Below are 14,852 nucleotides of genomic sequence, written 5' to 3' on the forward strand. Positions count from 1 at the left end.
TTAAATCCTCACGATAACTGCAAATTAGCTGTACAATCAAATTGGTTAAATTTCAGGACTGGTTCTAACAATCTGAGGTTTAGACCAAACAGACCTCTGACCTGAGGTTACGTTCACACTACAGGTCTTGTTACTCTAAACAGTCATTTTTATATTTAAGTCAGATTTTTTTTGTGTGGTGGTTCATATCATACAACCTCCAAACTTTAGTGTGGTCTGCAGTCATAAAGTGACCTGCATGTGCAGGGGAAGACATGATACTACACGCATCACTTAGTATTAAGAGAGAAATATAGAAACAATGCCTGTTTGTGTCAATTTAGAACAGGTCATTCACATCCTACGACAACCTTGCAGGACGGAAATGTGTAAGGAATGATAGGTTTTTAATGTATTCTTGTTTCAACACACCTAAATCTAATGGATTTCCCTGCATGCTAAGTTCTGGACAATGACTCATTAATTTGAGTCATGTGTATTGGAGCAGGAATACATTGAAAACCTGCTTGATTGTGGCTCTGGAAGAGCCACAAGGAGTAAACCTGCTGTAGTAGTTGTACAGTCATTCGTTCATATAATACATGTGTGCACACATACACGCGCGGGCGCACACACACACACACACACACTCTCTTACAAGTTCTCACAGCAATTGATTTATAAATAAAATGGGTTTTTATACTTATGTGTTATGGTGAAAGAAGCCAGAACCCAGCCAAGGGTGTTTGAACAGATTTATTGAAATAGAGATCGTGTGGAAGATGGTCTTACTTAGTCTGATTGTCAGGAGGTCTGGAACACACACAAAAAAAAAAAAGACAGGCGAGTCAAAGACCAGGACTGAGATGATACTGGAAGGACCAAAAAAAAAAATTTTAAGATTTAACAGGAGTTGAGGAATAGGCATTCTCAGAGTAGTCCTCCAGAGCAGGAAAACTACTTTCCACAATCCAGAACAAGATCCAAAATACTCCAGGGTCCACACCAAAAAATATGAGAGGTTAAATAAAACCAAGGAGCAAGCAAGAGACAGGTTCCAGATCAGGCAGGGTTCAGCAACAGGCGATCAATTCATACCAACAAGGATGCAGCAAAGACGGTGGTAGGGGACAGGCAAGGTCAAGACTAGAGTTTCTTTCATGTCAGGCAGATGAACAACACTTAAAAGCTGTGGACAGACAGACCATCTCACACTGAGCTTATCTAGGTCGGGTGTTTAAATGGAGGGCAGCACAGTTGAGGATAATCTGCATTCAGGCAGGCAAGGAGTGTAGCTCATTAAGGGCAGAGTAGAAATCATCATATATATGTGTTTATATATACATACATATATATATATATATATATATATATATATATATATATATATATATATATATATATATAACTGTTTTTTTTAGCCATTTATAGCTGCTTGTTGTTGTTTCACATAAATGACATTTGCAACGTTCATGTCACAACTATGGTGTCTCTGAATGGACAAACAACTCTGTATGTGATGCGAGAGGCAGCAGTATTGCTTTAGAGCACAGTTTGAGATAAGTAATGCATTCAGGGCACTGAGAAGAAGATAGTACACAAGTTGTCACAGTACCTGTAGTGCAATCATTGTCACACCTGAGGCCACAGGATCCAACTGCAGATGAGAGTTTGTGTCTGGAGGATCTTTGGCCACTTTCCACCGCCATCTGATCACAACTTGCCATGTCTGTCTTTGTTGCTATATGTCAGTCATTCTTGCACATTATAACTTTCAAACAAAATAGTGAATCATAAATTTCGAGTTGTGGAAATGACCTACTGTACCCACTGTGACTGGTAATTGCTTTTAAAAGCACCACACTTGTAGTTTTAAGGCAGACTTCCTGTTTCAAATTACAGGCTGCATGCTCAGAGATAATGTTGTGGACATAATTAGTTATTTTCTCCACTTCCTTCAAAGTAACAGAAAGACTTTTGAAAAACTGAAATTTTTCTTTTAATTATTTTCACAAATGATGTCCCTACAGAGGGTTGCTCTGCTAAAAACAGCAAGAGGCTCATATTTGTTGAACAAACGTTTATTGCAATGTTAACAATAGTTTTGTTTCCAACAGATGTTTAGTCCAAGACAACAATCCCCAATTATATATATATATATATATATATATATATATATATATATATATATATATATATATATATATATATATATATATATATATATATATATATATATATATATACTCATAAGGAAGTATATAAAGTTTTTCACTGAATATGTGGTGTTGTTTCATCACTGAATCAAGTAATAAAAGAGATTAGAACTACATATATATATATATATATATATATATATATATATATATATATATATATATATATATATATATATATATATATATATATATATATATATATATAATATATATATATATATATATATATATAAATATATATATATACACACACACACACACACATATATATATATATATATATATATATATATATATATATATATATATATATATATATATATATATATATATATATATATATATATATATATATATATATATATATATATGTAGTTCTAATCTCTTTTATTACTTGATTCAGTGATGAAACAACACCACTTATTCAGTAAAAAACTTTTTCAAGTACAGTGCAAGACAGAAAGGTAGAGGAGATCATTCCTGTCAGCAGGCATTTCCCTCTGCAACAAGGCCTTATCATAACTATTAATGCTTCATAAACAAACAAAAAACTGCTACAACATTGCCTTTTCCCTCTGCGATTAATTAATTAGTTTTAGTTTATTTTTGTATTTCATTGTGGATTCCTGAGACAGATATATATGTCTACATTTAGGAGTTTTATTAACATTTCAGCCTATTTCCTGGACAAACATGTTACACTGAGGGTGAGTTCAGGTACTTTTCAGAGTAGGAATGTTGTGTATTGGCTGACATATGCACAAATACAATAAATCTGATGTAAAACTGTCAACTTGGCTGTGTTGCTTGTTTCTTGCTGATGAAAATGCTCTGCAATATGAAAAGACAAAAATGTGTTGGAGCCACCATATAGTCTCTGATGAGACACTGCTGTGGGCTTTTTCCAAACGTAATCTTTTTTTCTTTTTGTACTTTTACAAAAACAAATTCCACTTGTTTTCAGTGTATCTAGCAGCCAGTCTTATAAATACTTAATTACTATTACAGATTAAGGCCCAAGTAGTTTTTTAGCATACATTTTTTGTTTCACCTTGTTGTGTGGGCTTGATCGAACCCAATTAGAATAAAATCAAAGAATCCTGTTTTGAAATGATGTACTTTTAGAGAAAAATTATGTCCACATATGTAGACTTGTGGAAATAAGAGCTAAAAAGCGCTGTCCATGTATGTGGCCGCTAAGCCCCAGGAGGTTAAACAGTGGCATGCAACAGCAACAACTACAGCATGGATTTGCCTTAAAAAACAGTTTTCCTGTTGAATCATGTTTTTTTTCTCCGCCATTTCCTCAACACGCTTAAAATCGTATTTTCAGGTGTTTGTCTACTTGTCCTCCATTATTCTGCTGAGACTTGGCAAGTAAAAGGTGTGAAATACTAAATGTTATCCCTCTCGTTGTTTGAGGCTAATTGTGTTTCTTTCTTTTATATAGAGGCAGTTTTGTGCATAAAAGTAAGGCAGACAGTAGCAAGAAGGGGGCTGACATTTTCAGGAGCAGGAAGGGTATAAAGTATTGTGTCCAAAAGACTGAGTGTGTATGAGGTAATCCTGTGGCCAGCATATTTTCACTCATTTCCTGGCAGTGGAAGGACCTGTGTGCTCTGGAGGGAAGGTATTCTTGAGTCCTTTTGTGTAGTGTAACAGAGCTCACCTCACAGCAGATCCCCTGGGGCTCTGCTACCTTAGCTCAGGCACAAACACACACGTACACACACGCACACACACACACACCGCTCCCTGAGTCATTGGGTGGAACCCTCACAGACATAAAGGGCGCTTTGTGCCCCAATTCATAGAGCTGTCAACCAACACCAGAGAGCTCCTCACACTGAACACCACTGTTCTCCACACAAGAGAGCTCAGTGAGTGGGCAGACTGCGCTTTTATGTACGCCCACGGAAAATGTGTCTTCATCTCTCACAATCTGCAGATCAGTGGCTTATAAATACAGCTGCGCCTGCTGTAATTGAAATTTGAGATTAAAGGGTTGAAAGGCGATGAGCATGTTTTAACTTTCATTTTACAAATTTGAAGCTCTCATGGAAGTTGTGGATTTGGCTGATTTTTGCACTTCAAACCTAAACACTCCGCGATAGCATGTCCATGTTTGTTACAGTAAAAGCATTCACATGTGTACTGGATTTAAGCAGAGCTTGTCAGCAGCAGCTGGAAAGGATGTTTTGTGCATGTGCACATATTCATCAGCAACTGACATGAGGGACGTCACCTTTTGTTTAAGTACAATTCAACAGGATCAGGTTCACACTAAGTCCGATCAACAATACCAATTCCTGCAAGGAATTATGTGCATTAGGTACGGAACCAAAACCATTTATCAAAAACACCTTTTTCTCCAGTAAGTTCTACACAAGTTTATATACCAGCTTTTCTCTGCTGCTGAAACTCCTCTGTAAACTTCAGAGACTAACTCACAAGCCTGCATCACCGTTGTTGTTACTTTTTCATAGTCCAGGCTGTCCTTTAGGGGGAGTGCTGTTCGAAACTCCTGAGACTTTCCCCGACAGCTAACACTGTCACAAGACAGGCCAAATACCCTGAGGCCACTGCAAAGCAACACAATCAAATCCTGCAAAATAAGAATCCACCTCAGATTCACTAAATGCAAGCATCAAGGTAACTGCTAGGCACTTGCTCACATTAAAGGCTGTGGTAGACACGGAAATGGAAAATGGAGCAGAGGGGAACTGTGCTTGAGCCTCAGCATCCAGCTTGAACTGACGCAGCTCCACAAACTTTTCAGCCTCAGTCTCAAAGCTTTTTTATATTCAGTGCCAATCCGGCCTGTGCTCTTTCACAAGCCTCGATCTTAAGCCGTACCTTCAACTGAGCCACGTCAAGGACTCCTGGACTGGCAGAGGAGGGTGGATCATAACGAGGAAGCATAACCAGCTTCCTGCCTTGTTCACCTTCGTCAACATCCGCCCCAGCAGCTGCTCCACATGTGTGAGGGAGTGCTTCATTCTTAGGGTTCCTCACTGTTGGAGCACCCTCTCTTGGCACTGTGGAAACACCAATCACACCACCATCCACCAACTGATACACCACGGCAGTCTATAGGCCAACATTCATGACCCAATTTGGAACCCGCTATTTAAGGAGTTCCACAACCTGCAGCAGATGTCAAGCAGCATCAAGAGAGGGAGCAGCTTCAAAGCAATCCAAGCAAAAAGCCATGATATGCCAAGACTCTACACAGTCAAGACCCATTCCAGCCATAAAGGTTATAAAAGATGTCTTGGTTGATCCCCCAAATATGTTATGACCTATTCACTAGAGATAAAGGACAAAATGAAAAGTGCCAGATTGAAGGATGGCGGTTTTTTTTTAAAAAAACATTTATCATCTCAGTTGATAAAAACAACCAGGCTGGATGGGCAGGTGGTGCTGCTCAAGTCAAAGTAAAGAATAATTCAAAATAGAAAAGAAAAGAACTACAAACCAAACTACGACTTTTAGAAAACAATAAAACAGAAGCAGCACTGCTAACTACTGATAACACCACAGAACAACTGAAAAACAACTAAATCTAGGCTCAATCTCTACTCACAATAACAATCATATAAATATGCAAAAACTATATAAGGCTCCACACAAAACCAGTATCTAACATTCAGCAAAGTGGGCAAGCTGCCACCGACGGGAGCGTTGCAGATGTTTTTGTCCTGGTAGGAGGCAGGTGCAGCAGCCATTGGTCCAGAGGGCAGCGAATCGGAGGATCAGGTGAAGGTGAGGTGGAGCCAATCCCAGACAGGAGATGACACAGTTGGCTTTACATGCTGGATTGAGAGGTGTGGTTAAAGTGAAATAAATTACACCTTTAACAGGTGCACTCTAATCATCATGTAATCAATTTTTCCTCCATTTGAAGATGAACTTTGTGTCTACACTGTTGTCAAATAAAGACGCACATTTTTCTCAGTTGTCACAGAAACTGATACCAGAGCTGGAAAGAAAATGACAGCCTTGAATAGAAACATGACTCTTCACTTTGCTTGCCATTTTATAGCATTACATATCATGTCAAGTTCTCCTTTGTATGCAGATCAGATGGAGGCTTATTGAGGCCATATGTTCCTTTATAACTCCAGCCTTTTAGATGACACATGAGTTACATGACTTATAATGTAGAGCACAGCTAGAAAAAAAGAAAAAATGGCTTAAGGCATGTTTGAATATATAATTATGTGTGCACCTTATGTAAATATAGGTCATGTTTTTTTATTTTTTTATTTTTGGAGGCTGTAGAGCAGCTATGCAATTCCACCATTAACTCCATTTTATGTTTAAATGCAACTTCTAGAAAATGCTGGCAGGAGTGAAAACTGTTGAATATCTTTTCTTATTGCTCTGTGCTCATTTTTACACACCTGGTTACTGTGACCCACTAAACCTTCCTGTCCTGGATTTATCAAGACGCTCAGAAACCAAAAAGCACTTCTACACAGCATGTTCCTTGTGGCGTGTTTCCTCTGATGATTGATTTTTTTAAAATTCTTTTTTAAAGGCTCACTTTTAAAACTGAAAAAGGCACCTGTGCAATATGTTTTGCATTCACTGCTGGGCTCTACCGGTCCACTGAATGCCCTCAGACTTTCTGGCCATTTCCACAATGCAGTAACCTCATCACCCCAACCCACATCCACACCTGTTCCCATTTCTAAAAAAGTCCTGACATTATTTGCACAGGATCATTGGTAACTGCTTTTTTTAATTTTATTTTTTATAAATTGTCTACATCGCTTCTTATTGAGCCACTCGTAGCAGTATTTTGATTCAGTGGACATTTACACCTTCCTACTTTACGTTTGTGTTTACTTTGTCTGTGCTTCATACATTTTGGTTGTTTTCCTTCATATAGTTTACCTTATTGTCTTCTTTTGGTCAAATTCTGTGGTAACTGCATGAAATTAAGGTTTTATGTGCATAAATGTGGCGCCTTTGGGTCTCAAATAGGTATTTTTTTATGCCTCCGTGGTTGTTTATATGTGATTTTAATGACCGTATTGTACTTTCTGATCCTAGGTCTGTTTATTTGTTTGTAAAGATTGTCATAGTTTTTTGTCAGCTTTGTGTCCCTGTAATGATATTTTGTTTTAATCTTGTTGCTTTCATACCACAATGTCTTCCCTTTTTGGTTCATTTTGTGCCATGTTTTGAAATGACTGTGACATTCATGGTATCATAAAGCTTCTCCTGACCCCTTGGACTCATAACTCCATTTACAGGTCCCGAAAAATTTCCCATTTTCATATCCAACATTTGGAAGGGCATCCTTGTTATCAGCCTACTTTATGCTCCAGTTAGTCCAAATATTGCACAATACAGCACCACAGGGGTACGGTCCCTTCATTCATGCTAACAGTCCAGCAGTTGTATCTGAAACTAGAATAGAGACAGCAGACCTCCACCAAGCAGCTCATTTCCACCCACTTCGTGATTTCCCCGCTTTGTTCTACTCCTACATTCATTTTATATGTGTATAAATTCTCTCTCTATAGATTCTTAGATATATTGATGATGAATCCACAGCTATATTATGGTGTTTGTTGCACATTTATATCTTAATTTGTTTCCTTGCTGTGATTAAAATTCCAAAGATGCCCTATTTTTGTCTTATTCTGGATCGTAGTATCTAGAATTTAGCCAGGCTCCAGATCTATCTTTGATATCTTGTCAAATCTGTTGGGAACTTCTCCTGTATATATTGGCCAAACACCCATTTACTGTGGAGTTACATATATACTAAAAATGGCCCTGTCAGACAATCTCAAGATGAAGAATCCCTCAAAAATTTCTGGATCCAGACAGTGATTCAGATCACTCCCAAAATTTAATTGAATCTAAGTTAGACCGAGACCCCCCCAAAAAGAAGAAAATCCATATGGCAGTTTTTGCATAGAGTTCCTGACAAGCAAACAAAGAACAGATAAACCTTTGCAAACACATAACCTTTGCCATTTCCTTAGCAGAGGTTATAAAACCCATTGCTCTGTCAGAAAGCTTTGAAACAACTTTAATTTTGCGTAAACGTGTTGGCATCTTACAGATCTGCTTTTCAGGCACACGGGTTTTGTCAGGACAACACCAGTTTGACATGTTAAAACTAAAAATAAAAGTTTTGCTCATAAAAATGTACATATGAAATACAGCTCAAGTTGTTTTTTTGTTTTTTTATTTTACTTTGTAACGAATAAGAATACGGATTCCATGGACGTCCCTACTGAATCAGTTTATCGCTCTTGTGTGATATTTCCAGGAATGTTTATTTGTTGCAGCATTTTACAGAAATGGTCAGCACCAAGGGAACAGCTTCCTCACTCAGCTTCCTCTGCCAGACTCAGCTTGCTGTTCATCAGTATAGTTTAGTGTATCATTTTGTTTTGAATTAATATTTGGCATTTATTTCCCTTTTTTTTTTTTTCCTTTTATATTGTTTGCAATGAAGACTTTGTGGTGGTCATGTCTTTTAGGGGTTTAGATTATCTGACCAACAGAATGTTATGTTGCATCCCAGGAGGGAGGAGGTCATCACATGACATACCACAGGGCTGCGTGTGTGAACCAAATTATACAAGAGTATTTTACTTTAACCGGGGGCAAATCTGCTTTCTTGCACGGATTTGCTGAAACTAATGGTGCTGTGTGGGAGTTTTTCATGTTCCCATAAAGGGTCTGTGGCTGCAATTACAGATTTTATTTAACCTTTTTCTTTACTGTTTCATCATTTGGGCTGTTGTTAATTGCGGGTGAAGATAAAGATAATTTGAATGGAGTTTAATACTGTTTGTAAAACTGCATAGATGAAGGTAGTAGAGTTCAGATTCATTCTGTAGTAATTCAGAAATACATCAAACTTTAAAACTTATTGGCAGAGTATAAATAGCTACTGATTAAAAAGAGGCTGCAGCAAGATATGAGAAAAGCAAATAGGAAGTGACTGCTTATTTAGTGAAAACATTAAGCTTTAATAGAGAGTTGAAGGTCTAATAGAAATGCAAAGCACCATTTCGATTTCCATCTGACTCCCATCCGGATCCCAAAACACTTGACAACCAGCCTGGTCATGGGAAACCATATGTAAGCTAGTACAGACTATCTGACTCATGCACTTGCTGTCTCATCTTTTGCTCCCCTTAAAGCTTTCATGGTATTTTGTGAATGCCAAAACTAACGGTTAACATTTCAGGCAAGTCCCTTTGATGGTTTGCAGACCCACCTCACTGGAGGTTCTTGAGGTGTCATGGCAAGAAAAAAAGTACCTAAACTAAATCGTACAGGTGCATGCTCTGCCTTGATCTTTTCACTCCTCTAATGAACAGTCAGTGGCGCTGTTATCTTTACAGACAAGGCAGTTTTTAGGCCAGAAAGCTTTGATTTGTTGTGTAATGAGCTGCCAAAACCAACCAAGGCCACTCTGTGTCTCTCTCTCTCTCCCTCCAAGACTGACTTTTTAAACTCCTATTTTAACTCTTCTACTCTAAGAGATACACTCAACCTTTTCCTTTTACTAAAAATACATTGTTTAAAACCGAATTGATCTTGTAAATTATTTGTGAGAAATGTACTGAATTACGAAAAGTCATTAAATACTGAAAGAGATCAATCATATTGCAATACTTAAGTGACTGTTGAAAATTTCCTTGGTTGGTTATGACTATATGCTAATTTATTCTCACAATGAGAGAGTTGAAGCCCAACGAGCTGTTAGCTTAGGTTAGCTTAGCATTAACACTGGCAACAGACAGCTACTGTCATACTGGAGGCCAGAAAATACCAAAATCACCTCATCAGTAATTATGAAGCACATGAAACAGAGACAACAGACTGTTATAGCTTTTTAACTCTAGCTTCTGACTCTGTTGTGAATTCATTGGTAATTCAAGCCAATATTTAATCAGTTTGGGGAATCATAGTTTATTATGACTCACCTCAAAGCCCTTTAAGGCTCACTAAGCAGAGCAGAGTGATGCATCATACCTGGCCGCCACAGACATATGATTCAAGGCGAGTTTGACCATGATTCAAGAAATTTGAGTCAGTATGCTAAGGATACACTATTGCACAAAAGGCATGATCCATCCCTTGTATTCCTTTATGTTTTGCTACCAGTGACCCAGCCATTCCTGTATCCTTTTAGGTGGTCTTGAGCAAAAGCTCTGCAGGCTTTCTGAACGTCTTTCAAAGAGTTTCTTTGACTGACTTTCAATCCCGTCTTTGTTCCAAATGAATGTGTATGTTAACCTGCTAATAATGACCTATGAATCATTCCAGTATGAAAATGGCACTTAACTCAAGGAATGAATCAGTGTTGTGTCTACGCATAACAAACAGCTGAGCAATGAAACTATTTTAAATCGAATCTCTCTGCGCTTTGTCACTACAGGCGTCTTGCGAGGATGTCACTTGTTTCCATTTATTTTTATTGCAACTACCAAAAACATTGTAAAGAGAACGTAGCTTGTTAGACATGATCTGGTTCTGTATTTTGACACCAACAAGGAGATTCCTGAAAACTGAGAAGAGGAAGCCTTTCTTAACCCTTTAAGGTCCTGCTCTACCATTTAGTAAAGGAAGATTTGCTGTGACTGTGAATGATCTCTTTAATTAATGGTGGAAATAAACCTGCCTACTAATTGGTTTGAGTATTTATAAGCCAAACTATTTGTTTTAACATTACTGTTAACATGACTTTTTTCTGATTTTTCTCGCCCAAAACAAACAGAAAAATGCAGAGAAACATTTTTCTCCGGACTTTTACTTAGTGTGAACTTTAAAGGGGAAGGGAAATAAGGAATAAAAGGCTGAGGCAATCCACATGGCACAAGAACTGGACTTAGATTCAATGACCACATGCCTTATTGAGTGACATCCTCTGCAGAGTCCAGACCTCAGCATGAATGAATCGGTGTGGGATCATTTTAAAAGAGAAGATGATGAAAAAAGGCAGCATCCAATGCAGAGCTATGAAATGCCCTCCACGAAGCCTGGAGAAGTATTCCTGAAAAGTACCTAAAGAACCTACAAGAAATCTTGTCTTGGAAGGTACAAGCTGTTTAGAAGTATAGATACAGTCATAACAAATATGGATTTTCAAAGCTGACTACAATTGTAGAAGTAGTTTTTATCTTTACACATTCCAACAAATCACTGCACTTATTCTGTTTTCCTGGTAATATATAAAGAAATGAGAAGTGGCTCAAGAACTGAGAAGTGTGAAGAGTACATACACAAAGTTCATACAAAGGTGAGAAGTCTAATCTACTCTTGGCAGGTCCCATACACACTCCACCCGACAGTGTAAGCCTTTACAATTAGGTAGTCAAAATGTATCATTACTGCAACAGCAATATCCTTAAAGCATTTTGATCTGAAATTAGACAAACTGATGTGTTAATGAAGACTGCAGTTCTGTTTTCATGTTGCAACTAACCAGCACAGTAATGCATTCTTCATAAAATAAAATTGGGCATAACATATAGAAGTATCCATGTATATATTCACCAGCCATGTTAATAGGTCCACCTTGCTAGTGCCAAGTGTCCACCTTTGCCCTCAGAACTGCTTTAATTCTTGACATCGTACATTAAACAAGCTGTTGGAAGCATCATGTTGACATGATCACATCACACAGTTGCTGCAGATTCATCATCTGCACATTCATGATGAGAATCTCCCATTCCACCGCATCCCAAAGCTGCTCTGTTGGACTGAGATCTGGTGACTGTGGAGTACAGTGAGCCATCATGGTCAAGAAACCAGTTGCAGATGATTTGAGTTTTGTGACCACGGTGCATTATCCTACTGTATGTAGCCGTCAGAATATGGTACGCTGTGGTCGTAAAGGCTCAGTGGTGTTTAAACGATGGCAAGTTGGTACTTAATGGGTCCAAAGTGTGCCAAGGAAATACCCCTCATACTGATGCTGAAAGAAAAACCGACAACTTGTGCAGTTAGCTACAAAACCACTTTATTGAAAAAGCAGATTGTGTAATCTACAGTTAAATGATACGTCCCGATTTTAATACATTAAATAACTTTAGACTTTTTTCATGTTTAGATAAATAGATCTAGTCTCCTTTTTTTTTAAAAAAAAAAATTAAAAAAAATGAACCATCTAGGTAATCAAAACACTTAGCAATATAAAAGATGTGACAGGTGTTGAGATGTGCTTGTTGTAACTACCAGTAGGAGAGGAAGAAGTGTTTTCTTTCCAAGTGTTTTTTTGACAGAAAAATGAAATACAATAAAATAAAATAACAACTAGCCTCGTTGTGTACAGGGTAACTAGCTGCGTGCTATGCAAGTAGTACTTTTAAACGAGTGAATTAAGACTCCTTTCAAACACACACTGGTCTTAAATTCTTCCTTAAGGAGGGGTGGGGGTGAAATTATGTAGATTAATTCAGAGAATACCATTCTTCAAGTATAGCACGCATCACATGACCCTTGCACAAAGGTGAGGTTAAATACAAGCGGAATGTCTCGCATACAGTTTGCAGTCCTTTTCTTCTCTGCTTTTACAAACACTAATTATTACATTCGCAAGAATCTCGTTACATCAGGTTACATTAAAAAGCATTCTGACTGTGGTGACCCCTGCCTTCAGTCTGTTTTGACACATTCAGTAGTATTTCTTCTGAGCTGTGTGCATTGCAGCGTTACAGTATGGATCAGAGTTGAGTCGGTGTCTGAGAGGAATGGTGGGCGATTGATTTCTTCGAGCTTTAATGGCCGATAAGTGGAAAGTTTGAAACTTCAGGAACAGTATCTGGAAGCTCTGTGCAAGCCCCTCATGTTCCACGTCTGATGTGGTATTACACACATCTATCACATGTGTGATAGAAGGGCAGCATCATCTTAGTTGTCACTGGGGGCGTAACGACGCATCAATCTACATCGATTCAATGATGAACAATCCAACAGCACTGACGCAAACTGAAAATATTGATCAAAATTTGACACGTATCTTTCAGACACATCCTGTTGTTTATATTTGCTTTGTTCAAACAACCAGACTTAATTTTGATTTAATAAAGGAACACCATGACATAACATGATATTTTCATTACGCGGAGTGTATTTTTGTTCAGTCTTTCATCTAAAAGTCTGTGTGAGCTCAGAAACAAACCTTTATTTTAGCTGCTTTTTGTGATTTGATATGACTGTTACTGAATGAACCTGTTAAATCAGCATGTGATACTATTTTGTATCATCTGCAGTATCCTGAAACTGATGGCATACCCCATCAGGAAACATTAAATTGTTATCCATTGAATCACTTTAATGTGGTGTTGTGATCAAACTTCTTACTTACACTCCTAATTATCCCCAGATTAGAGCCTGGGCCATCCTGTGTGATGCTGCGCTGCCCTGCAAACAAAGTGTGGTGCATGTGACATGGCCCTGCCACTTGTAAACACACACTCACGCTTTGTTGCACAAACATAAGTAGACATTTACACAATTTTCTCATATGTGAAATAAACATTCATTTTTGGGGGTTTATCGGCAAAAATGTGCAGATGATTTGATAATGTGAATTCTGGTTTCCATCTATAAATGTGCAGCAAACGATTTATGGAGTTTCAGATAAAAAAAAATAAAAAAAAATCACTAAATAAAACTGATAAGAGTCCAAATGCAAGGGGTGGGAATTTTCTTCCTGTACCACCACAGACTGAATTTTCAAGTCTATTTTTTTGTCTCATGAAAGTCTTTCTTTTGCATATTTACACACACACACACTCAATTAAAGACATAAGTGCCTGCCAACGCGTGCGCACACATAAACACAAACAATCAGCAAAGGATGGGTGGGGCTCCCTTAAAAAACATGGGTGGGACCAGCAGCTCCATGATTTTAGGGACGCTCCTTCCCTCCAAAACAAACAAAAACAAAAAAAACACAACAGAAGACTTCATGGCAGACCACACCACACCGGGACATACAGACATACCTGTTCTGTCTTAAGGCATGTGGACAGGTGGAGGTTCCTCATAGTAACACAATATGTGCTCATATGACTGTCTTGAAAACATAGGAGGAAACAGTGTTCTGTTGAGGAGCAACAATGTGTTCAAAGGTAAGCATCTGACATGTTTTACTCAGCTTTGAGTACTTAAACGTTTTTCATTTATAAGGAATTGACATAATTCCTGCCTAAAAATGTTCACATAAACAGATCTGGTTACCAATCAAATGACAAAACTTTCCTTTACTGAGAAATTCTTGGAAAATGTATCATCTGATTTTACGTTTAAATGTGCAAAATGAAAGAGCGATTGCTGTTCTAAATTAGAGGTAAATGACTGTATTTACAGCCTGTGAAACCAAATTAAACATGAAGTGTTAACATCAGCTCCAACGTTTTAAGACGTTTTAAAGACACCAATTCACAAAGTACTCAAAGAGGAATAAAACAAATGGATGCTGATATTTCTTGAGCATACTGTACTCCCACAGAGCCTGTGGATGTCTGACCCGCTGACAGACACGACGATGCTCTGTGTCCTGGAGGAGAAATGATACTACAGACCCAAAAGGCTGCAGAGGCTTCATGAAAAACAGTTTCACCTCTGATTCCATCATAAACGCAGCAATATTTTTTTTTTTTT

The sequence above is a fragment of the Telmatherina bonti genome (assembly GCF_933228915.1).
Source record: "Telmatherina bonti genome assembly, chromosome: 1".
Taxonomy (NCBI): Eukaryota; Metazoa; Chordata; class Actinopteri; order Atheriniformes; family Telmatherinidae; genus Telmatherina; species Telmatherina bonti.